This window comes from Canis lupus, chromosome 9, assembly GCF_048164855.1.
Source record: "Canis lupus baileyi chromosome 9, mCanLup2.hap1, whole genome shotgun sequence".
Lineage (NCBI taxonomy): Eukaryota > Metazoa > Chordata > Mammalia > Carnivora > Canidae > Canis > Canis lupus.
Genome location: NC_132846.1, coordinates 19,129,548 through 19,156,821, shown reverse-complemented (window position 1 = coordinate 19,156,821; position 27,274 = coordinate 19,129,548). Strand labels below are relative to the sequence as shown.

Below are 27,274 nucleotides of genomic sequence, written 5' to 3'. Positions count from 1 at the left end.
ATACCTGGGTTGCCACCGTTAAGAGACAACAGCTTATGGAGAAGCAACACAGATTGCAAGTCTGCACAACTCCTGAGGTAGAGCAGGGAGGTCTACTTAAACTGATTTCAGAGCATGTTTAAGAACCTCTCTGGGAACAAAGGAGCTGGCAGGTGCCATTTTCCTCCTCTGCCCTCCACATAAACACAGGGCCACCTGCAGGACGTGGCACTGCACAGACACTTGCTACCTAATATCCTGACAGTACACCCTGCCCACAAGTTCTCCTAAGGACTTGTCCACTCCAAGCCTGCTCCCCATCACCCTGGGCTCAGTACAAATTTTGTCAATGCCACCACCTTGTCCCTGAGTTCCCTTTGAGGGCATGCCCCCTCACAGGCAACCTGCCTAAGTCCCACCAATACCACAATGAGCAAGCACAGCCTACAATGGCAGAGAGTCAGTGCAGATGACTCAACTGGAAGGAAAAGTGAATCAGACACAACATCAGGGTACAAGGAACACACATCCAACACTCCCCTGAAATGCCAGGCTCTGGTAAACAGGGGACACTGCACTGCAGGGCATTACACTATCTCTTCTTCATAAAGCCACTACTTTCAAAAGAAGGTATAGCTGACCTTTCTAAAAAACAGAAACAGATATAGAGGCAGGCAAAGTGAGGGGGCAGAAGAATATATCCCAAATGAAAAAACAGAACAAAAATTAGAGCTGGAGATCTAAACAAAACAGAAATACATAATATGCCTGATAGAAAATTTAATGATCATAAAGATACTGGACTTGAGGGGAGCCTGGGTAGATCAGTTGGTTAATCATCTGACTCTTGATTTTGGCTCAGATCATGATCTCAGGATCATGAGATTGAGCCCCACACTGAGCTCCATGCTGGGCATGGAGCCTGCTTTGGGATTCTCCCTTTCCCTCTGCTATTCCCCCCTTCTCCTTCTCTCTCTCTCTCTCTCTCTCTCTCTCTCTCCTCTAAAAAAATTTAAAAATAACAATAAAGATTCTCACTGGATTTGAGAAAAACAGTAGAAGGATATCAATGAAACCCTTAACAAAGAGATAAAAAATGACATATCAGAGTTGAAGAACTCAATAAACGAAATTAAAAATACAATAAATGAAATAAATACCAGGCTACAGGAAGCAGGGGAAAGCTACCATTGACCTGGAAGATAGAGTAATGGAAAGCAATCAAGCTGAACAAATGAGATACAAACAAATATTGCATAATGAGAACAGACTTAGAGAATTCAGTAACACTATTAAGCATAATAACATTAACATTATAGGGATCTCAAAAAAGGGGAGACGGAAAATGTATTTGAAGAAATAATAGCTGAAAACTTCCCAAATATGGGATGGGAAACAAGAAATCCAGATTCAGGAGGCACAGAGATCCCAAAAAAATTTCCATTCAAGGAGGTCTACACCAAGACACATAAAAATTACAATGGCCAAAAAACTGATAAAGAATCTTAAAGTGGGCAGTCCGGGTGGCTCAGAGGTTTAGCGCAGCCTTCAGCCCAGGGCCTGATCCTGGAGACCTGGGATCGAGTCCCACGTTGGGTTCCCTGCATGGAGCCTACTTCTCCCTCTGCTGTGTCTCTGCCTCTGTGTGTGTGTGTGTGTGTGTGTGTGTGTGTGTGTGTCGCATGAATAAATAAAATCTTTAAAAAAAAAAAGAATCTTCAAGTTTGCAAGAGAAAAGACAGCTACATATGAAAGAAATCTCATAACACTATCAGCTGATATTCCAGCAGAAACCTTTGGGGACAGAAGAGAGTGCAAGATATACTCACAGCACTGAAAAGGAAAAATCTGCAGCCAAGAAAACTCTGTCTAGCAAGGCTACCATTCAGAATAGAAAGAGAAATAAGGAGTTTTCCAGACAAACAAAAGGTAAAAATTTTAATAACCACTAAACCAGCCCTACAAGAAATGTTAAGAGGGACTCTGTGAGTGGAAAATAAAAACCGTAAGAATAAGGAAAATAGGAAATACAAAAGAAAAAAATCATAAATCTATAAAAATCAATAAAGAGAAAGAAAATAAAAGGATATGAAATCCAATACCAAATATCTGAAATGTGGAGGGGAGAAGAGTAAAATTAAGAAACCATCAACATATTATAGATGCAGAAGGTGCTATATGTAAAGCAAATGATAATCACAAGTTCAAGAACAGTGACAGATATGCAAAAAATAAAGAGTAAGGAATTTAAGTGTTTAACTAAAGAAAGCCAACTAAGCGGGAGAGAAGGAAACAACAGAAGAAAGGAACAGAGAGGAAATACAAAAAAAACCACAACACATGTAACAAAATGACAAAGAATAGGTACATAATCAATAATTTCTTTTAATGTAAATGGACTAAGTGCTATAATCAAAAACACAGGGTGACAGAATGGATAAAAACAGAAGACTTACCTATATGCTGCTTAAAAGAGGCTCATTTTAGACCTAAAGACACATGCAGATTGAAAGTGAGAGGATGAAGAAATACCTATCATGCAAATGGAAGTAGATAGAAAGCTGAGGTAGCAATATTTATATCAAACAAAATAGACTTTAAAACAAAAACTGTAATAAGGGACAAAGAAAGGATACTATACATTCATAAAGGGTACAATCCAATAAGAAGATACAACAATTCTAAATATTTATGCACTCAACATGGGAGCACCCCAAAACATAAAGCATTTAATAAGAAACATAAAGGAACTAATCAATATTACACAAATAGCAGGGATGTAACACCCCAGTTACATCAATGAACAAATCATCTAAACAGAAAATCAACAAGGAAACAAGATCTTTGAATGACACACTGGAACAGATGGACTGAACAAATATATTCAGAACATTCCACCCTAAACAGCAGAATACACATTCTTTTCAAGTGCACATGGAACATTCTCCAGAATAGATCACATATTGGGCCACAAAACAAGTCTCAACAAATTCAAAAAGACTGAAGTCATGCCATGAATCTTTTTCAACCATAATGCTATGAAACTAGAAATAAACCACAAGAAAAAACCTGAAAAGAACACAAAAAGACAGGTTAAATAATATGCTACTAAAAAATAGTGGGATAATCATGAAATCAAAGAGGAAATCAAAAAATTCACATGGAGACAAGTGAAAATGAAAACACAGTGGTCCAAAATCTTTGGGACACAGCAAAAGTGGTTGGTTCTAAGAAGAAAGTATACTGCAATGCAGACATACCTAGAGAACCAAGAAAAATACCAAATAAACAACCTAACCACATCTAAAAGAACTAGATAAAGAAAAACAAACAAAATCCAAGCCCTGTAGAAGGAAGAAATAATAAAGTTTAGAGTAAAAATAACTGACATAGAAACTAAAAAACAATGGAACAGATCAGTGAAACCAAGAGCTGGTTGTTCTAAAAGATCAAAATAACTATAGCCAGTTTCATTTAAAAACAAAAAAAAGACTCAAATAAATAAAATCAGAAATGAAAGGGAAGAGATAATACCCAACACCACAGATACACAAAATATTGTAAGAGCATATTATGAAAAATTATATGCAAACAACCTGGACAACCATGAAGAAATAGATAAATAGAAATATATAACCTCCCGAACCTGAATCAGGAAAAAATAGAAAATTGGAACAGACCAATTACCAACAATGAAATTGAATCAGTAATCAAAAAATTTGAGCAAACAAAAGTCAAGGCCCATATGAGTTCACAGGTGAATTCTACCAAACATTTAAAGAAAAGTTAATATCTATTTTTCTCAAACTATTCCAAAAAATAGAGGAAAAAACACTTCCTAATTCATTCTATGAAACTAGCATTATTCTGATAGCAGAATCAGATAAAGACTCCACTAAAAAAGAGAACTACAGGACACTATCTGTGACGCACATAGATGCAAAAATCCTCAACAAATTATTAGCAAATGGAATCCAACAATACATTTCTTTAAAAATTCACCAGAGTCAAATGGGATTTTATCTATAGGATGCAAAGATGCTTCAGTATTCACAAATGAATGTGACACATCATGTCAACAAAAGAAGAGACAGACACCATATGATCATTTCAATAGATGCAAAAAGAGCATTTGATAAAGTACAACAACCATTCATGATAAAAACCCTCAACAAAGTAGGTTTAGAGGGAATATGCCTCACCATAATTAAGGCCACCGGTGTGATAAACCACACCTAACATCATCTTTAATGGCAAAAAACTGAGAGCTTTTCTCCTAAGGTCAGGAACAAGACAAGGATGTACACTCTCACTACTGTTATTTAACATAGTATTGGAAGTCCTAGCCACAATAATCAGACAACAAAAAGAAATAAAAGGCAACCAAATCAGTAAGGAAGAAGTAAAACCTTCACTATTTGAAGATGAAATGATTCTTATATAAAAAATCTGAAAGACTCCACCAAAAAACTTCTAGAAATGATAAATGAATGCAGAAAAGTTGCAACATACAAAAACAATGTTAGAATTATGTTGCATTTCCATACACCAACGATGAAGTAGCAGAAAGAGAAATTAAGAAAACAATCCCATTTGCAAGTGCAGAAAGAATAATAAGATACCTAGGAACAAACCTAACCAAAAAGGTTAAAGACCTATACTCCGAAAACTGTAAAATACTGATGAAAGAAATAGAAGACCACAAAAAGAAATAGAAAGACATTCCATCCTCATAGTTTATTAGAACATATATTGTTAAAATGTCTATACTACCCAAAGCAATCTACACATTTAATGCAATCTCTATCAAAATACCAACAAATTTTTCACAGAGCTAGAACAAACAATCCTAAAATTTGTATGAAACCCCAAAAGACCTCAAATAGCCAAAGCAATTTTGAAAAAGAAAAGCAAGCTGGAGGTATCACAATTCCATATTTCAAGTTATATTACAAAGATGTAGTCATCAAAACAATATAGTACTGGCACAAAAGCAGACACATAGATCAATGAAACAAAATAGAAAATCCAGAAATAAACCCACAACTACATGGTCAATTAATCTCTGAATATCCAGTGGGAAAAAAAAAAAGCTCTTCAACAAATGATGCTGGGAAAACTGGACAGCAACATGCAAAAGAATGAAACTTTCATGAGCCATTTTCTTACACCATACTCAAAAATAAATTCACAATGGATTAAAACCCAAATGTGAAACCTGAAACTAAAAATCCTAGAGGAGAACAAAGGCAGTAACTTCTTTGACATCAGCAGTAACAACATTTTTCTAGATATGTCTCTTGAGGCAAGGGAAACAAAAGCAAAAATAAACTAATGGGATTCCATCAAAATAAAAAGCTTCTACACTGTGAAGGAAACAATCAATAAAACTAAAAGACAATCTACTGAATGGGAGAAGATATTTGCAAATGATATATCTGATAGAGGGTTAATATATCCAAATTATAGAGAGAACTTACACAACTTAATGCCCACAAAAATCAAATTATCCAATTTAAAAAATGGACAGAAGACATGAGCAAACATTTCTCCAAAGAACACATCCAATCTACAGACACATGAAAAGATATTAATCATCACTTACCATGAGGAAATTCAAATCAAAACTACACTGAGGTATCACCTCACACCTGTCAGAATGGGTAAAATCAAAAACAAGAAACAACAGGTGATAGGGCACCTGGGTGGATCAGTCAGTTAAGCATCTGACTCTTCATTTGGGCTCAGGTCATGATCTCAGGGTCATGAGATTGAGCCCTGCATTGGGGTCTACACTGGGCATGGAGCCTGCTTAAGATTCTCCCTTTCCCTCTGCTCCTCAGCTCTCATTCTCTCACTAGAAACAAATGACAGGTATTGGAGAGGATGTGGAGAAACAGGAATTCTTGTGCACTACTGGTGAAAGTGCAAACTGGTATAACTACTGTGGAGAACAGTATGAAGATTCCTCAAAAAGTTAAAAATGGAACCACTCTATGATCTAGTAATTGCACTACTGGTGTACTTAGCAAAAGAATATGAAAACACTAATCAAAGGGATACATGCACCCCATGTTTATTGCAGTAGTATTTACAATAGCAAAAATATGGAAGAAGCCCAAATGTTCATTGACTGATGAATGGATAAAGAAGATGTGATATACATATTACATATTTAGTGTCTATAATATGTGAATATATATAACACATATAAAATCTATAACACATGAATATATATCATATCTATATATATGAATTCATATATATATATATGAATATTATTCAGCTATAAAAAAAGAAATCCTGCCATATGCAACAACATGGATGGATCTAGAGGGTATAATGCAAGGAAAATATGTCAGAGAAAGACAAATACCATATGATTTCACTCATATGTGGAATTTAAGAAACAAAACACATGAGTAAAGGAAAAAAATAATGACAGAAAGAAGCCAAGAAAAAAGACTCTTAACTATAGAGAACAAACTGCTGGTTACCAGAGGGAGGTGGGTGGGTGAAATAGGTGATGAGGATTAAAGAGTACACTTATCATGATGAGCACTGAGTAATGTATACTAATTGTTGAATCACTATATTGTATACCTGAAACTAATATAACAGTGTATGCTAACTATACTAGAATTTGTTATAATTAATAATAAAAAAGAGAGGAGAGTTATCAATAACATAGCTGTGGGACACCCCCAGACTGAAAGACTGATTGTCAGACTGGCCTCTTCCTCTGCAACCACTGATGACTGCCACTGAGATAGAAAAAACATACATGATGGTGTCCCAGCAGTCTGGATTCCTCCCTGGAGTACCTTTAGTACATAGCATTAGACATCTTAGTTCTAACCTTTCACAGAACTCATTGTATGTTAAAAGGAGTAATATCCATGTGAAGTGGACCTAGTTCCCAGGAAACAAAGGAAAACCTTGTAACATCAGTTACAAGGGTCTACTAATTCCATATTAGAAAAGACTTTTGCTTTTGACTTGGCATAGTACTCTTTAGGGAAGGAGGGCATCTCCCTAGGAACCAAGGTGGTTAGGACATAGGAAAAGAATGCATCTTCTTCATTAGATAACTCTTCCTCTGAGGACCCATTTTGTGACCTTCCACTCAATGTGTTGACTCAAATTATAATGATAAACTTGTGGTCTAAATATTAAATTTTTGTTTTAAACTGAAAAAAAAAGATTCCTAGTAAAAAGGTACCATTATCACCTTGATGCCAGGAAATGGGTGTTTGATTTTTACTGTGCCTTTGCTTTGGCATGGTGACATTAAATGAGATAGCATAGGTAAAAATACAATAATATACACATATACAGTATACAAACAATAAGTACAAGTTTTATCTTTTCCTCTCCATCCACATTTTTTATACTTCATTACCCTGCCCTCATTTTTATTTACAGGTGAACCTATGAAAACTGATGAAATTTTCACAGCCTCATTCAAAATCACAAATATGGTCTATTGCCTCAAATTAATGGACACTGAAATTCATGATACAATTAAAATGTGCTCACACTGCATAAGAAATAAAACCATGGCAGGGAAGAAAAAATGTTTCTTCCTCTTCTCTGGAAAATAGAAATATATAAAATATACATTTAGTGCACATCTAGCCACTCTAATGATTTCGGTAAACAAGGAAAAAGATAAAAACTGTATGACAAGAATATACAAAATGAATAGTTCATTATTCTAAATGAGGGAATGGGAAACTATGTAGACTTTATTACCAACATCCAATTCCAAAAATTAAGGACATTACCACTAGCACTATTAGAAGATAGAAATATTGAGCATCTACCATTAGCACTATTAGAAGATAGAAATATTGACCTTCATTAGTACTAAAAGCAGTGCCTAAAATTAGAATTATTCAGAGAGTGGCATTGCATTCCAAAGGTGTCAAGTGTAACTTAAAACAAGCTTCAAGTCTAGACTATAAATATGAGAGAAGCCACTGATGTACACTGCTGCTTTCTTCAACTCCATAATAAGAATTTTATCAAAGCTCATATCAAACTAATATTGAGGCCAGCAAACTAGGACTTGTAAGGTGAGACTAGACTACATATTGGAACTTCAGTTTCACTTCGTTCAGAATAAAGGATATCTCAAGAAAGCTTGTCCCTAGAACAGAAAAATGCCTGAGAAAATGGACTGCAGCAATGGAGGCAAGAGAACACATTGATAGGTTAATGTCAAAAGACCATACAATCTAGAAATGATGTCCCGTGAGTTCATATCCTCCAACTCACATAGAGTCACTCAGCTCTCAGGATCTAACACTTACTGAGTATCTACTCTGTGCCAGCACCTTTATTAGAAAATTCCACTTCTCTTAGTTCACTTCAATTTCTTGTCAAACCAAAAATTCCTTATGATCTCCATGTTACAGATAAAGCATTTGAGAACCAGAGAATTATAAGGACCCAAAGTCATATGGTAAAGATATATTAGAGCTAGGATTTAACTCTAATCTTATACCTCCATGAACAATATTATATTCACAGTACCACAGCACCATCACTTCAAAATGTCAGAATATTCAAAGAGCCTTCCCCAAGGGGATGGGAGAAAGGATGTGGACAGAGGGTGAGGAGCAGAGCCAGTAGTGACAGGGAGGGAAATGGGGGGAAGGCGTGCTTCTGGGGTGTTGATTATATTCTCTGACTGAACCTGTGTGCTGGTTATAGGACTGTGTTCACTTTGTACAAATTCATCAAACTACATATGCATGGTATGTACAATTTTCTGTATGCAGGTTATACTTAAAGAAAAAGCTTATAGGGGAACCTGGGTGGCTCAGTGATTGAGCATCTGCTTTCAGCTCAGGGCATGATCCTGGGGTCCTTGGATCAAGTCCCGCATCAGGCTCCCCGTAGGGAGCCTGCTTCTCCCTCTGCCTATGTCTCTGCTTCTCTCTGTGTGTCTCTCGTGAATAAATAAAATCTTTTTAAAATAAATAAATAAGGAAAGAAGATTAGTGAAAACTTATATATATTATGATACCACTGAGGTAAAGTTAAAAAGAAGCAAATGAAATAACATATGTTTAGGGATTCATACATATCTGGTAGAACTGTGAAAAATACCAAGCAATGACAAATGCAAAATTCAGGACAGTGGTGATTTCTGGAGGGAGACAGGATGATGAGGGAGGATATGCCAACAGAACAGAAATTTTTAATAGTATTAGTGATGTTCTATTTCCTAACTTTGTGAATTCATGAGTGTTTGTACAGTTATACTTCATAACTTACATACATGTTATACATAATCTTTTATATATTAAATAATTCATACATTTGTAAAGAGATGTGTATTTTTCTCAGAAAATGTTGGAGATAAAACAGTAAGTACGAAATCTTAAAGTCACCAATAGATTTTTATTCCAATCTTTAACTGACTTAATACCAGGGTTTGTTCCCTATGGAGAAGAAACAGGATCATGATCTTGTAGAGGAAGTTGCCACCCAAGAAGAACAGATGAGGCATTTTAGTCCTTCTGTTTGTTGTTCTCCCAAATCTCCAACATGCAATGGGAAGTTATAATGGAAGAATGCTGGGGTTGCTACTGACCTATGTGAGAACTACACAGGATGATACACTCCCCACCCTCCAACCCAGGAACACAGTTGGTTGTGTGCATAAGGCCCCTTTATTGGAAGAAAAAGTATTTCTTCCTCCCAACACAGCCCAAACCAAAGCACCTGGTTTGGTGACCAATGGGCAGATCAGATTTCATTCCTCAGTCTAGTCCTCTAATAAACATTGGTACAATACACAGCTGAAGCCAAAAGTGACTCAAGTAAACATAACAGAAAATTCTTATTCAGACAAGATAATGTAACTCAACTCTTCTCTGGAAGAAATCATTTATTGACTTATTCCATTAATATTTATTGAGCATCTGTCTTACACCAAGTGCTGCTCAAGATGTTGAGGATTTCAAAGTGAATACAACAAACCCCTGTCCTCATAGAGCTTGCATCTTAGTGGAAGAGACCAACTATAAATCCATAAACAATAAAAAATTAAATAATTTCTGATAGTATGCAGAAAACATTTATCTTCTAGTATATTTTCACATTTGACCTCAGCTCATGAAACTACAAATTTTTCCGTATGATTTTTCTGCCATTTGGTTTAAAAAATACTGAGCCTCATATTTTACTGTAATAAAAGTAATTTCTTTAAAAGCTCCCACTTTCTGTAGGCAGCACATATACTAAAAGTTCCTACTTTCTATGAAAAAAAGAATCCAGAGAGGCCGGATGGATGGTGTGATGGTCTTCTTGGTATGTCAGTCTGACTAGGCTACAGTCTCCAGGTATTCAACAAAACACTAATCTAGGTGTTTCTGCCAAAGCATTTTATAGATGTGATTAAAGTCCATAAGCAGTTGGCTTTAAGTGAGGCAGATTATTTCAAATAATCTGAGTGGGCCTGCTGAATCAGTTTAGAGACCTTCAAAGTAGAGCTGAGTCTTCCCTAAAGAAGAATCAATTTTACTTAAGGACAGTAGCCTCAGTCCCTGCCCTTCTTGACAGCCTGCCCTATGAATTTCAGAGTTGGCTACACAGCTAAAACATTGCACAAGCCAATTCCTTGTGATAAATCTTTTTGATGTATAGCACCTACTGGTCTACATCTCTGACCAAGACAGATTGATTTAGGATGCATTATTTTGAACTCTCATTATAAAAGATCCTGGATCTAAACATAGCCTTGGTTGTATGCTTCCTCAATAAATAAAATATGGTTTGGGGGTTGATGAGATGGAAGGTGATTCACATTTATTGAGAGCCTACCAGAACCCAGTATTTCCACATGTATTGACGCTACTCATTTGACCAACTCCATGCAAGGTTATTTTTTTTAATTTTTATTTATTCATAAGAAACAGAGAGAGAGAGAGAGAGAGAGGCAGAGACACAGGCAGAGGGAGAAGCAGGCTCCATGCAGGGAGCCTGACGTGGGACTCGATCCTGGGTCTCCAGGATCAGGCCCTGGGCCAAAGACGGCGCTAAACTGCTGAGCCACCCAGGCTGCCCCATGCAAGATTATCTTTAGTATCTCCACTATACTTAAAATGGGACTAAAACCAACAGAAATCATGTCATTTGCATAAGGTCACCCAATTCACAGGCAATCAAAGCAAGATTCCAATGTGGATCCATATAAGACCAATGGCAAAGTCTACCAAGTTGCTCCCCTAGGAAGATAAACATCTTATAATCTTGTCAGCTTATACTATAAAGTCTGTAACTAGAACACTACTACGGCACTGGGAAGTAAAGGGTAAATCAGCAAATAATCCAATCTAGTTAAAGGATTGGAAAAAATCTAGAGGATAATCAAATTTTTCCTCAGGCATCGACAGAAACATATAAAACTCAATTTTTATAACAGACTATTGAATTTCTCAGAGGGCTGCTGAAAAAGATGCCTAAGTGACCCAAAGGGTTCATTTAAGTATCTCCATTATAGGATTTGGGCTTCAATTTAAAGGGGAAAAAAGTGATTCACATTAAACCAAACAAATCAGGATCTGAAATGTAGCCGTATGCCAATCTGCCACTTAATGGCTTATCCAGAAATACTTCACAGTTACCGTTCTATCCTCAGAGTCTCTTCCTTTAAGAAATTCACCTTGATTATTCTGTGTCTTTAAAGTGCTGAAATTGAACAGTCAAAATCCCAGTTCTATTTAAGTTTGCATCCCTTGGATCCCAGGGCAACCTGTTACTTAAATATAACATATGAATTTCACTGTATTTCAAATGATTTGGGTGACATTTCCTTGACATTCACAATATGTCTATAAATTAGAAGTGCTATAGTTTTAACACAAAATGAATAAAATGATCAAAAGAATCCTCCAGTTGCTGCCTACCCCTGGAGGAGAGGGAAGCTAACTGGGTTGCTATTCTCTTGCATACCTCAAGGTATACGCAGAAGCATGGAGAGAGCACTGATAAATTGCCTTTTCTCATTATACGTTGGTTTACTTTTATGTTTTATAATTCATGTAATTACTCACTGTCTTCTATCGAAGTATATTATAGAAAACCTTGATTAATCTATTGAAACCCTCAAATTACTGTAATTTAGTACCCAGAAATTATTTTCTAAATGTTAAGGCTATAAAGAAGCAAACGACAACATAACAACCTGTGGGGTTTTTTTCTTCTTTTATTTATTAACTTGAAGCACACAATCTCTTATAATAGAACATACAAACCAATCCAAAAATATTCATACATAAAAGACCAAGCAGCACCAAATTTACAGAGAATAGCTCTTTCCAAGTTCTGGGGACTGAGGATTAAGCTCTCCAAGGAAAATGCCCATCTTCTCCTGCTATGAACCCAAACATTATATGCAAAAACCCTAACCTCCATGTGATGGTGTTAGAAGATTTGGTCTTTGGGAAGTAATTAGGTTTAAACAAGGTCATGAGGGTAGAGCATCATGATGGTATTAGTATCTTAATAGAAAGAAAAGGCTAGAACCCTCTCTTTCCCTCTACCATGTGAGGACAGAGCAAGAAAGAGGCAAATCAAGAAAAGAATCTTACCAGACCATGCTGACACCATAATCTTGGATTCCCACCCTCTATTTTGAGAAATAAATTTCTGTTATTAAATCCAGCCAGTCTACGGTATTCTGTTACAGCAGCGCAAACTGACTAAGACATCTCCAACTGCACAGGTGTTAGAAGTGCACTCTGGCCTACCCATGAATAAGAAGAGTAAAGGATGGTAATAATCACAACTAACATGGGCCTGGCACTGTGGGGATATGAAGAGCAACCCTAATGAGGCAGGTATGAAAGGTCATTTAAGTGGCGACTCTTGATTTTGGCTCAGGTCATGATCTCAGGGTTGTGATTCTGAGCCCCTCGTTAGGCTCCACGTGCTTAATATTCTCTCTTTCCCTCTTCCTCTCCCTCTGCCCCCCACCCCCACGCCGGCTCACACTCTCTTTCTCAAAAAATTTTTTTAATTTAAAAAATAATAATAAACAGATTAATCACCAGATCTAGAATAGGAAATAGCCAGCAACCAACTACAATCTCTCTCCTGTGCACAGACCTCAAGGAAAATATCAAGAAAACAACTACCTCTCCCCCTTCAACAGGAATAGAATATGAATACACAATCAAACTCAGCTTTTTACACCAAGAGGGAAACCACTAAATTAATACAATATGGCAACAAAAATTCAAATAAAAGGGGTATTCTATTTAGCCATCTAAATAACTAAAGAATTTAGTTACCCAGAACACTTGATTCCATAAGCATTGTAGTGAATCAAGGTTTTAACCAAATTCACTTAGTTCTTGGATGTTAAGTATGACAATTGCAGTATTTGCCTTGGGAGCTGACACGCAGGGCCATCTATGGATTCCTTATACCTTTATGAATCATGTCACAATGTTATCCTGTCATTTTCACTTTGAGATTTTTATCTACTACTTTAAGTTAAGAAGTAAAGACCTGAAATGTGTGTTTTTAAAATACATCCAGGACAACACTTCTATTTTGGAACTCTTCACTGGTTAAATAAAAAAACCCTCTAACAGCTGCTAGATAGGAGAGGAATACCAATCATTTCAGAAGCTGAGAAATATATGATGAGCTACTATTTCAGTTCTTGAAAAATAAGCCCATTCAAAGCTAGCTAAGACAGTGATACCCCAAATGAAATGCTAAACCTATGCTGCATTTCTTTCATTGGCAAATATGAATGTATAAAGTGCCTCAGAGGATGCAATTTTCCTTGAATGTTACTAGGGAGAACCTTCATTTTTGAGGGAAAGATTTCTTCTTGCTTATATAGTACCTATAGTCTCATTTTGGTGCAATGCTTTCTCAAGTTCTCTAGAATGAATATAAAGTTGTACCTCTCCAAGCTCTTTTGTACAATGTACATGCCAGAGAAATCAGATCCAGTGTTGAAATTCATCATGTACAGTCTATGAAATAAGGGCTGTGCAACCATATCAGCACATGTTACAAGATGTATTTCCACTTTTTTTCATGTCCTTCTGAGTTTATTTGACAGAATTTCAGAAGGGAAAATATGTTTGCCAGAGGGCATGTTGTTTTTGCTTCTTGGAGTCAGCAAAGATGCTGAAAGATTTTTAACTTTCTTTGCCATTATTTAAACATCATCTTCACATCTAGCCACACTCTGCATTCAGCAGCAGTGGGCATTCTTTCCTAAGCTGGAATACCATTCCTTTGTCTCAAGTGTTTCTCAAGGCACTTCTAGACAGGTTTAGACATTTCAAAGTCACAGCTAGTTTTAAAACATCCTTATATAACACCCAAAATAGAAGCAAAAAAAAAAAAAAGCTGTTTTTTTTTAAACTAGTTCATTAGCCACCACAGCAGGTTCTTGAATTCTCTTAAATATCAACTTTCTTCTATTATTTTTAAAAGTATAATTCTGAAACCCTTCAGCACCCTCAAGCTACAAATATTTTTTTTCTTGCTTTCAGGAGACGGTTAAAATCATAATCCTTTGAAGGCTTTGCTTCCTCGCCTCCTATTCAATCCTCAACCCTCTGTTACCTTATTCTTTTACCATTCCAATAAAGCTATTTTTGTTCTTCTCTTGGTCTATGATGGCCTAACCCAGTGTCATTTTCAAGCTTTATCACTCAAGCAGCATTATATACTGTTAACCAGTATCTTCTTGGAACTATCCACTCCTTTTTCCCCCTGATGCCATGGATCCAGGATAGTTGGAGGCAACGATACAAAGAAAGACTCCAACTCTCACTAAATTTTAATCTGGGGGACAGAGAGACTGAAACTAGAACTCGGACTCAGACTGGACTCGGACCCTGAGGCTTTGTCTCCTCTAGTTTTTATTAAGTGAGATAACGGATCGTCTATAGGAATGATTAACTTTGGGAAGCAGAGAAAAATATGTTTACTTCAAAGGGTAAAAGAAGAGGCTATTGACTAAAGGAGGGGGGAGGAGCAGCAGAGGAGCTATATCTAGAGTACAATGTGGTCAAGAGTCAATGTGCAGACTCTGGACCTCACGCATCCCCAGTGTGCCAAGGACTATGAGATTTAGTTCTCAGGCTCCACAGCTGGTTCCCCACACCCTCTCCTTAATTGATAGGAGTCCCTGGGCTGATCTTTGCTTTTCTCCTCTGATGTGAAATACTTGTCCTGAGCAATCTTATATTCACATTCAAATCTCCAAAAACTTCTATACGTTAATGATTCTAAAATCTATTACCTCCAAACTGGATCTCTCCCTTGAGCTTCATGCTTACTTTACCAACTGCTTCATGATCATTTCTACCCAGATGTTTCACAGAATCTCAAATTCCAGGTGTCCAAAACTGAATCCACCCTTTCCCTTCCCAAAAGCTGGCTCTTTTCTTTTGTTTAATAAAACAGTGATTCACAAAATCAGAAAGCTGAGATTAATCCTCTACTGCTCCTCTACCTCAGTCCCAGGTCTTCATCATTTCTCATCAAAAGATGTTAACTTTCTAACTGGTCACCCAGAATCCAACATCACCCATTGCCTTCATCATCCATTCTCCATCTTTTTGGATTCAAATCCCTCAAAGGCCCCCATAGTCTGCAGGTTGAAGTCCAAACTCCAGAGTAGAGCATTCAAGTCTTTTTGGGATTTGTGCCACTGTCTAACTTTAAAAGTTCTGTCTGCATTCGCATAACCATTTAGGTCAACACATGTCATCACAAATGGCAAGATCTCATCCTTTTTATGTCTGCATAATATTCGTCTTTGTGTGTATGTGTGTGCATGTGCGTGTATACCACACTTCTCTATCCATTCATCGATCGATGGACACTTGGGCTGCTACTTTAATTTCAGTATTGTAAATAATGCTGCAATAAACACAGGGGTGCATAGATCTTCTTAAATATGTGGGTTTTTTTCCTTTGGGTAAATACCCAGTAGTGGAATTATTGAATCATATGGTATTTCTATTTTTAATTTTTTGGGGAACCCCCATACTATTTCTCACAGTGGTGGTATCAATTTAACACTTGTACCAACAGTGTACAAGGGTTCTTTTTTCAAATAAGTCAGATGGAAAAAGATAAATACTATATGATTTAACTTATATGTGGAATCTATAAAGCAAAACAAATAAATAAACAAACAAAAAGTAGAATCAGACCTATAAATACAGAGAACATACTGATGGTTTCCAGAGGGAACAGGGTCAGTGCATGGGCAAAATGTTTAAAGGGGAGTGGGAGAGACAGGCCTCAAGTTATAGCATGATTAAGTCATAGGCATAAAAGGCACAGCATACAGAATAAAGTTAATGGTATTGTAATAATGTTGTATGTTAACAGATGGTAGACCATACTTGTGGTGAGCATAGCATGATGTATATAGTTGTTGAATCACTATGTTGTACACCTAAAACTAATGTAACATTATATGTCAACTATACCTAAATAAAATTAAATTTTAATTAATTAAATTTTATATCTTCAACACACCCTGGTCTCCTGGCTGCTACAGAACTTTCTTCCTTTTCTTATATGTTCTCTTCAGTCTATAATGTTTCTTCCTATTACCCTGGAAGACTAATTTATTGTTCAATCATCTACTCAAATGCAACCATCTTTGAGAAGCTTTTTCTATGCTATCTAGGAAAAGTAAAGTGTTGCCTCTCTTGTGCTTTCTCAGCATCTTGTTTATTCCTCTATTGTAGCATTAATCACATTGTTGTAACTGCTCTTATAGTGGAAGGCAGGAATGATGGTTTACTCTTCTTTATATCCCCAAAGCTGAGAACCATACCTCTCACATAATAAGAACTTAATAGATATCTTGAGAATAGAATGATGCAAGGGTCATATAATTCTCTACCTTTCAGAAAATATGCTTGGTTTACATCTGAAATTTCCATTTTAATCGTAAGTGCAGATAAAGCCTGGTGCTCTTGACTTTACTGATTTTCCTCACATTCACTATATTGGTTTTTCAGGCATATTTTCGAGGAATGAGAAATTCTAAAAAAAATCCAGTGTCACTTACATTCACCTAATCACAAATCATTTGCCCAAGGACACTGTCAAAGTTGAATCTTAGAGATACCAGGGAACAGCTAAAGTTGAGAGATTCTTCCTTCCTACATGTTGAACAGATGATATTACAATGTTAGTGTATTAGATTCTGCTGCTGCCAGAGAGGTCTGTCTGCTTCTGTCAGAATTTCCCTGACAGAAGGCCACTCTCGTGGAAATTTCCTAAAGTGTATATTTGTTTTTCAATATAGCCCACACAGGGTTGACCTCCATGAAAATCACTGACTCTTCCAATATGTCAAATAAGTTTCTTATACCCTTTCTATCTAATCAATTATCAAGAGGTTCTAAGCATCTCTCAATGACATAATACCCCCAAAATATCCAGCCTATCACCCAGAAAATCAAACTTACCACTCTACCACAAGAGTGAAGCTTCTATCATCTTGACAGGTTTAATCAATCTGCATTAATACCATAAGAGTAAGAATTTTCACATATTTGCCTCTCCTCTCCAGAGTAGCACAGTAACAGGTACAAGTAGCTTCTCAGTATAAAAATGGTTTGAAATGAATGAGTTTTGAAGTTCCATTTCATAATACTGTAAGTGCATTTGTAATACATTCCCACCTACCCCCACCCAAAATACTCTCACAAAGTTACATTCTGACTTTGTTTTCCACATGCACCTGTTTATTTGGTTGGGTTGCTTGTTGTTAAGTGAGTTTTCCTACCAGGCATAATCAAGAGGAAGGGTTAGCTTTTTGAACTCAGCCACAGTAACTTCTTGCAAGAAACATCCACGAAGGCAAAAGAAACAAAAGCAAAAATGAACTATTGGGACTTCATCAAGATAAGAAGCTTTTGCACAGCAAAGGATACAGTCAACAAAACTCAAAGACAACCTGCAGAATGGGAGAAGATATTTGCAAATGACGTATCAGATAAAGGGCTAGTTTCCAAGATCTATAAAGAACTTATTAAACTCAACACCAAAGAAACAAACAATCCAATCATGAAATGGGCAAAAGACATGAACAGAAATTTCAAGAGGAAGACATAGACACGGCCAACACGTACATGAGAAAATGCTCTGCATCACTTGCCATCAGGGAAATACAAATCAAAACCACAATGAGATACCACCTCACACCAGTGAGAATGGGGAAAATTAACAAGGCAGAAAACTACAAATGTTGGAGAGGATGCGGAGAAAAGGGAACCCTCTTACACTGTTGGTGGGAATGAGAACTGGTGCAGCCACTCTGGAAAACTGTGTGGAGGTTCCTCAAAGAGTTAAAAATAGACCTGCCCTACGACCCAGCAATTGCACTGCTGGGGATTTACCCCAAAGATGCAGATGCAATGACACGCCGGGACACCTGCACCCCGATGTTTATAGCAGCAATGGCCACAATAGCCAAACTGTGGAAGGAGCCTCGGTGTCCATCGAAAGATGAATGGATAAAGAAGATGTGGTTTATGTATACAATGGAATATTACTCAGCCATTAGAAATGACAAATACCCACCATTTGCTTCAACGTGGATGGAACTGGAGGGTATTGTGCTGAGTGAAATGAGTCAATCAGAGAACAAACATTATATGTTCTCATTCATTTGGGGAATATAAATAATAGTGAAAGGGAATAGAAGGGAAGGGAGAAGAAATGGGTAGGAAATATCAGAAAGGGAGACAGAACATAAAGACTCCTAACTCTGGGAAACGAACTAGGGCTGGTGGAAGGGAAGGAGGGCGGGGGGTGGGAGTGAATGGGTGACTGGCACTGAGGGGGGCACTTGACGGGATGAGCACTGGGTATTAGTCTGTATTTTGGCAAATTGAACACCAATAAAAAATAAATTTATTATTTAAAAAAAAAGAGGAAGGGTTAGGCTATTTTTTTTCCCCAGAAAAGAAGTCTAAACCATGTAGTTTAAACTGGAGTGACCCTACCTAAGACTAAACTGAAGGTGACTCTGACACCTAGCAATATACAATCTGAATCTTTGTCTTTTCAAATACTGTATCCTAAATTTCTGGCTTTTATTTGGGCTTAACAAAATATTATATTTGTCAGTCAGTATAAATATATTTTAGATAATTTTTATATTAATGTTTCATGTTTAATGCATTTTTGCTTGGTTTCTGTATACATTATATATTCTATGACAATTTCTCATACATTTGGACTATAGTAGTTATGAAATAATTCCTATTTTGCTGTGAGGTTGCAACTCTTCAGTGAAAATGCAAAAATAAAAATACCAAAAGCCAGAATATTAAAAACCCAGAAAGGATCTACAGTCCTAAAGCCAGAATTCATTCTAATTGAACAGAGAGAAACTTAATGCCCATTACAGACAGGAAGCAGGGAACTGGCTAATGAATGTGATTGTGCTTACTACAGACTTCACACTCTCTAATGAACAATTATCTCTTACAGGTCATGCTAGACAAGAACTCCCTTTGCCTTCCAGTGTAACTCCTCCACAGAAGAGTACATTTATTTTTCTGCCCTTAACCTTTTAAGCCAAATGGATATTAAACCATTTTAATACTTGCTCTGAAATCAGGCACATTATGTTGCAACAAAACATCTGGGCATTAGTTGGTGTCCTCGAAGATTATTCTAATTCTTTTCTCCTTTCTTTATATCTATTACTTGCTAATGAGTGCACAAAAGAATTTCCTCCTTTAAAATGGCATTCTGAGATTATATATACGGACCCAGTTAAACAGGTATGTAAGAACTGCAAACTTCAAATCTTCATTAAGGGAGAAAAAAGGAGAGAGATAGTATAGGAGGTATGGTTTTAGCTGTTTTAAAAAGGAGAAAAAATAAAGGAAAATATGAAATTTTAACATTTATTAAATATGATTAGAAACTGTATTTTTTCTGGGGGGGTTCCATATATTCGGAATACCTTATAACTTAATATTGGCCAAACAATTATTTATCTTCAGCTAGACAAGTCAAATTGAAATAGTAATAAGATTTAGAATTCCTCACTCTCTAAATGTCCACTTGTTCTTGCTTTATCAATCCTCATCCTTAATTAAACTTTACCTTTTTTTCCTAATCCTGCTTCCAAACTTCCCAGTTACTGTACAAAGCCATGGTCTGTTGGCTGCCTTACAAATTCACTCCAACCAACCTAAGATAGACACTGGTACTTAACAATTTGTTTACCCCTCTACTTTAATCTACTATTATCATATTACCCACTTGGACTATCTCAAGTCCTTTCTACTTTGCTCAGACCTCAATATTCAGCACATTTCCTGAAAGATCTTTGCAAAACTTGACCTTTCCTAAGCTTCTAAGCTTCCAGAGGGCTTTGTAAGTACCTTCCATTCATATCTTCTGTTGCTGTCACATTTTTTCCAAGAATTCTAGATGTAGTACCATTTTTTTGCTTTGTTCTATTGGTGTTTTTGAATAGACTAATTTATTTTTTTAAGTTTTTATTTTAATTCCAATTAGCTAACATAGTGCTATATTAGTTACAGATATATAATAGTGATTCAACATTTCATACGTCACCCAGTGCTCATCACAACAAATGTACTCCTTAATCCCCATGACCTATTTAACTGAACCTCTCACCTACCTCCCCTCTGGTAACCATCAGTTTGTTCTCTACAATTGTCTGTTTCTTGGTTTCTTTCTCTTATTTTCCCCTTTGTTCATTTGTTTTGTCTACAAATTAAATTCTACATGAGATAATCATATGATATTTCCCTTTCTCTGACTTATTTTGCTTAGCATAATACACTCTAACTCCATCCATGATGTCACGAATGGCAGGATTTCTTTCTTTTTTAGAGCTGAGTAATATTCCATCACATATATTTTTACTGCATCTTCTTTATCCATTCATCTATTGATGAACACATGGGCTGCTTCCATAATTTAGCTATTATAAATAATGCTGCAATAAATAGAGGGGTGCATGTATCCCTTTGAATTAGTGTTTTTGTATTCTTTGGGTAAATACTTAGTAGTGCAATTACTGGGTCATAGGGTACATCTATTTTAAATTTTTGAGGAAGCTCCATATTGTTTTCCACGGTGGCTTCACCAGTTTGCATTCCCACAAATGGTCCACAAGGGTTCCTTTTTCTCCACATCCTCACCAATACCTGTTGATTCTTGTGTTACTAATTGTAGCCATTCTGACAGTGTGAGGTAATATCTCATTGTAGTTTTAATTTGCAATTCCTGGTCGCAAGTGATGGTGAGCGTCTTTTCATCTGTCTGCCTGCCATCTGGATGTGTTCTTTGGATAAATGTCTGTTCATGTCTTCTGCCCATTTTTTAAATTGGATTATTTGGTTTGGGGGCATTCAGTTTTCTAAATTCTTTATGTAATTTGGATACTAACACTTTATTGGATATGCCATTTGCAAATATCTTTTCCCATTCCATAGGCTTCCTTTTAGCTTTGTTGACTATTTCCTTCTCTATGCAAAAGTTTTTATTTTGATAAAGTCCCAATAGTTTATTTTTGCTTTTAGTTCTCTTGCCTCAAGAGACATATCTAGAAAAAAGTTGCTATGGCCAATGTCAAAGAGGTTACTATGTTCTCTCTAGGATTTTTATAGTTTCAGGTCTCACATGTAGGAATTTAATCTATTTTGAATTTATTTTTGTGTATAATGTAAGAAAGTGGCCCAGTTTCATTCTTTTGCACATTGCTGTTCAGTTTTCCCAACACCATTTTTTGAGGAGACGGTTCTTTTTCCCATTAGATAGTCTTTCCTGCTTTGTCAGAGATTAATTGACCACATAGCTGTAGGTTTATTTCCAGGTTTTCTATTCTGTTTCACTGATCTATGTGTCTATTTTTATGCCAGTCCCAAACTGTTTTGATTACTACAGCTTTGTAATATAACTTGAAGTACAGAATTGTGATGCTTCCAGCTTGCTTTTCTTTTTCAAGATTGCTTTGGCTATTTGGGGTCTTTTGGGGTTCCATATAAACGTAAGGATTATTTGTTCTAGCTCTGTGAAAAATGTTGTTGGTATTTTGATAGGGATTTCATTAAATATCTAGATTGTTTTGGGTAGTATAGACATTTTAACAATATTTGTTCTTACAATCCATGACCATAGAGTGTCTTTCCATTTCCTTGTATGGTCTTCAATTTCTTTTATTAGTATTTTATAGTTTTCAGAGTACAGGTCTTTCACCCTTTTAACTAAGTTTGTTCCTAGATATCTCATTCTTTTTTAGTACAATTATAAATGGGACCATTTTCTTCATTTCTCTTTCTGCTGCTTCATTATTGGTGTGTAGATGGCAACAGATTTCTGTACAGTGATTTTATATCTTGAGACTTTACTGAATTCATTTTTATTTTATTTATTTTTATTTTTTAATTTAAATTAAATTTAATTAACCCAGCATATTATTAGGTTCAGAGGTAGAATTTAGTGATTCATCAGTTGCCAGTGCTCATTCCATCAAGTGCCCTTCTTAATGCCCCTCACCCAGTTACTCCATCCCCTAATCCACCTCCCCTCCAGAAACACTGTTTCTTCCTATAGTTAAGAGTCTCTTATGCTTTGTCTCCCTGTTTTCATCTTATTTTTCCTTCCCTTCTCCTATGTTCATCTGTTTTGTTTCTTAAATTCTTTCATCAGTTCTAGCAGTTTTTGGTAGAGTCTTTTGAGTTTTCTATATATAGTATCATGTTATCTGCAAATAGTAAAAGTTTTACTTCTCTCTTACTGATTTGGATGCCTTTTATTTCTTTGTGTTGCCTGATTGCTGTGGCTGGGACTTCCAGTACTATGTTGAATCGAAGTGGTGAGAGTGGACATTCTTGTCTCATTCCTGACCTTACGGGAAAAGCTCTCAGTTATTCCCCATTAAGGCTGATGTTAGCTGTGGATTTTTCATAAATGGCCTTAATTATGATGAGTATCCCCTCTAAGCTTACTTTGTTGAGGGTTTTTGGCATCTATTGAAATGGTCATCTGATTCTTTCTATTATTGATGTGATGTATCACATTAATTGATTTACAAATATTGAACTACTCTTGCAACCCAAGAATAAATCCCATTTGGTGTGGTGAATGATTTTTTTTATGTATTGTTGAATTCAGTTTGCTACTATTTTGTTGTGGATTTTTGCATCTGTATTCATTGGCGATATTGGCCTGCAGTTCTTTTTTTGTGGTGTCTTTATCTGGTTTTGGTATCAGAATAATGCTGGCCTCACATAAATAAGTTGGAAGTTTTTTCTTCCTTTTCCATTTTTGGAATACTTTGAGAAGAATAAATATTAACTCTTCTTTAAATGTTTGGTAGCATTTGCTTGGAAAGCCATCTGGTCCTAGATTATTGCTTCTTGGGAGTTTTTTGATTACTGATTCAATTTCATTGCTATCAGTCTGTTCAAGTTTTCTATTTCTTCCTGTTTCATTTTTGGTAGTTTACATGTTTCCAGGAATTTATCCATTTCTTCTAGGTTGTCCAATTTGTTGGCATATGGTTTTTCATAATATCCTCTTATGAATGTATTTCTGTGGTATTGGTTATTTCTTCTCCCTCACTTGTGATTTTATTTATTTGAGTCCTTTCTCTTTTTTTATAAGTCTGGGGTTATCAATTTTATTGATTTTTTTTTTCAAAGAACCAGCTCCTGGTTTCAATGATCTGTTCTATTTTTTTTAAGTTTCTATATAATTTTTTCTGCTCTAATCTTTTTTATTTCTTTCCTTCTGCTGGTTTTAAGTTTTATTTGTTTTTCTATTTCTAGCTCCTTAGATATAAGGTTAGGTTGTTTGATATTTTTCTTGCTTCTTGAGGTAGCACGGTATGGCTACAAACTTCCCTCTTTGAATAGCTTTTGCTGCATATCAAATATTTTGGACTGTTGTGTTTTCATTTTCATTTGTTTTCACGTACTTTTTGATTTCTTGGTTGACACTTCATTGTTTAGTAACATGTTATTTAACTTCCATGCGTCTTCCCAGATTTTTTTTCTTGTGGTTGATTTCTAGCTTCATAGCATTGTGGTTGGAAAAAATGCATAGTATTACTTCAATCTTCTTGAATTTGTTAAGGCTAGTTTCGCATGCTAATAAGTGATCTATTCTGGAGAATGTTCCATGTGAACTTGAAAAAAAAACGTGCATCTTGTTTCCTTATTGATTTTCTATCTAGATTATCTGTCCATTGATGTAAGTGAGGTGTTAAAGTCCCCTACTATTTTTGTATTATTATTGATTAGTTCCTTTATGTTTGTTATTGTTTTATGTATTCGAGTGCTTCTATATTGGGTGCATAATATTTACAATTGTTGTATCTTCTTGTTGGATTGTCCCCCTTACATAGTGTCCTTCATTGTTTCTTGTAACAGTCTTTATTTTAAAATATATTTTGTCCAATATAAGTACTGCTATTCCAGCTTTCTTTTGACATCCATAATAGGTATTTCTCCATCCTCTCACTTTCAATCTCCAGGTATCTTAGGTCTAAAATGAGTTTCAGGGCACCTGGGTGGCATAGCTTGTTGAACATCTGACTCTTAGTTTCAGCTCAGGTCATGATCTGAGAATCCTGAGATCGAGCCCCATGTCATTCAGTGAGGAGTCAGCTTAAGACTCTCTCTTCTTCTTCTCTGCACCCCCCCCACCACTTTCTCTAAAATAAATAAATCTAAAAATAAATGAATAAAATAAAATGAGTCTTTTGTAGTCAGCATATAGATGGGTCTTCCTTTTTTTATCTATTTGTCACGCTATTTCTTTTGGTTGGAGCATTTAGTTCATTTACATTCAAAATAATTATTGATAGATATGTATTTGTTGCCAAATTATTACTTGGTTTGTGGTTGTTTCTGAAGATTTTCTTTTAGCATTTCTTGTCTTTCTCTCTTTCAAGTTTTATTAATTTCATTTAGTGATGTGTTCAGATTTCTTTCTCGTTATTCTTTACATGTTTATTATGGGTCTTTGATATATGGTTACCATTAGGTTTGTACATAACCTCTGCATATAGCAGTCTATATTAAGTAGATGGTTGTTTGCATCCATTCTTCTCTCCTCCCCACATTTTAGGTATATGTTATTATATTTTATATCCTTTTTATGAGTTCCTTAATTGATTTTTTTACAGAAATATCCATTTTTACTACTTTTGTGTTTCCTACCTTTATACTGTCACTTTTGGTCTTTCCATTCTACTCAAAAAGGCCCCTTTAATATTTCTTACAGGGCTGGTTTAGTGGTCATGAACTCCTTTAGTTTTTATATGGGAAACTCTTTATCTCCCCTTCTATTCTTAATGACAGCCTTGCCAGATATTCTTGGCTACAGATTTTTGCCATTCAGCACTTTGAATATAACATGTCATTCCCTTCTGGCTTGCAAAGTTTCTATTGAAAAATCTCTTGCTACCTTTATGGGTTTTCCCTTGTAAGTTACTGACTTCTTTTTTTTCATCTTTTGCATGTAGTTACTTACACAACCTTTTTGGACACTTTCAAACCATTATCACAACAAAAATCATGCACCCCCGTTAGATGCTGTTGAGCAGATTGTTCCTACCTTAGTTCATTTACTACTTCATGATGGTCCAGAAGTATTACTGGATACCTGTTTGGCCATTTCCTACCTTACTGATGGCCCAAATGAATGAATTGAAATGGTCATGAAAACAGGAGTTCTATCACAACTTGTAAAGTTTCTAGGGGCTATTGAATTGCCCATAGTGACCCCTGTGCCAAGAGCCACAGGAAATATTGCAACTGGGACAGATGAACAGACTCAGGTTGTAATAGATGTGGGATCACTTACAATCCTTTCCAGACTGCTAATGAACCCCAAAACTAATATTCAGAAGCAAGCTATGTGGACAATGTCAAGTATCACAGCTGGTCACTAGGACCAAATACAGCAAATTGTGAATCATGGATTAGTCCCATTCCTCATTGGTGTTCTCTCTAAGGCAGACTTTAGGACATAAAAGGAAGCTGTATGGGTTGTGACCAACTATACAAGTGGTGGAACAGTTGAACAGACTATATACCTCATTCATTGTGGCATAGTAGAACCACTGATGAATCTCTTAACTATAAAAGATACCAAAAGTATTCTGTTTATTCTAGATGCCATTTCAAACATCTTTCAGGCTGACGAGAAACTAAGTGAAACTGAGAAACTTAGTATAATGGAAGAATATGGAGGTTTGGACAAAATCAAAGTTCTACAAAATGATGAAAATGAGTCTATATAGACTTCATTAAACTTGACCAAGAATTATTTCTCTGTAGAGGAGGAAGAAAATAAAAATGCTGTGCCAGAAACTATCCCTAAAGGCTATATATTCTAAGTTCAGGATAGTATTCTTGGGACCTTTGACTTTTAGATTGTACAGCTGAGGCATAAAGCTGTTGTGTACTTTGTTTGGTATAAGTTTGTCTTACTATTTCTCTACTAAGAATTCTCAAATATGTCTTTTTTTGTGGCAGTACTATTTACAATGAAACTATACTTGCACAGTTCCAAACTGTACATATTGTATGAACTTCTCTTCTAAGTGGGTTTCTTATTTCTATGTAGAATGTTATATCTTGCAGTGTTCTATAAATAAAGATTAAATTTCACCCTTTTCTTTTAAAAAAAGGAAGAGAGAAAGAAAAGAAAGCCAACTATCTCTTCTGCTCTTGCTCTTAAAATTAGTGACTTTATGAAGAGGAGATCCTGGAATGCCCAGCAGTGCAATGTCCTCTGTTCACCAAAACATACTTCGGGAGAGTAACCTATGTGTGTTGCTTATGCCTTGCTATTGTTTCTGAGTTACTTTTCCTTTCAGTGCAATTGTCTGCATTGACTCACTATCTTTTTTGAGCGTGTTTGCTCTTTGTGATGTTAGTCAGACCCAGCAGGCCTGTCAAGGAATTTGGGAGCAGAGCAGCAGTGTTAGCAAAATTTGCAATGGGCCACTTGTTCCTATTCCAGATCCCCCAGAGTGCTCCAACAGCTGGTATCTGCACACCAATTCAGCCATGTGACTCAACAGTGTCTGGGGGCAAATGGCTGAGTGCAGTGTGGTGGCTGGGCATGGTGCAGTGGGCATGATGGCAGCAGTTGTGCACCTAGTAGCTGGGCAAGACGCAAGCAGTTTTAACAAAATTTGCCCCCACCCTGCACCTAGGCTATGAATGTCTGTGTGGCTCCACCTCCCACAGGTGGCTCTGCATTTATGCTG

The 27,274-nt window shown here is 36.2% G+C and overlaps 1 long non-coding RNA gene and 1 pseudogene across 3 annotated transcripts in view; one reads left to right on the top strand and one right to left on the bottom strand.

Moving 5' to 3' along the window:
* Positions 1-27,274, bottom strand: part of LOC140639875 (uncharacterized) — a 102,686-nt gene that overhangs the window by 26,344 nt on the left and 49,068 nt on the right. The window lies entirely within an intron of this gene.
* LOC140640607 (importin subunit alpha-1 pseudogene) lies at positions 409-26,431 on the top strand (annotated as a pseudogene).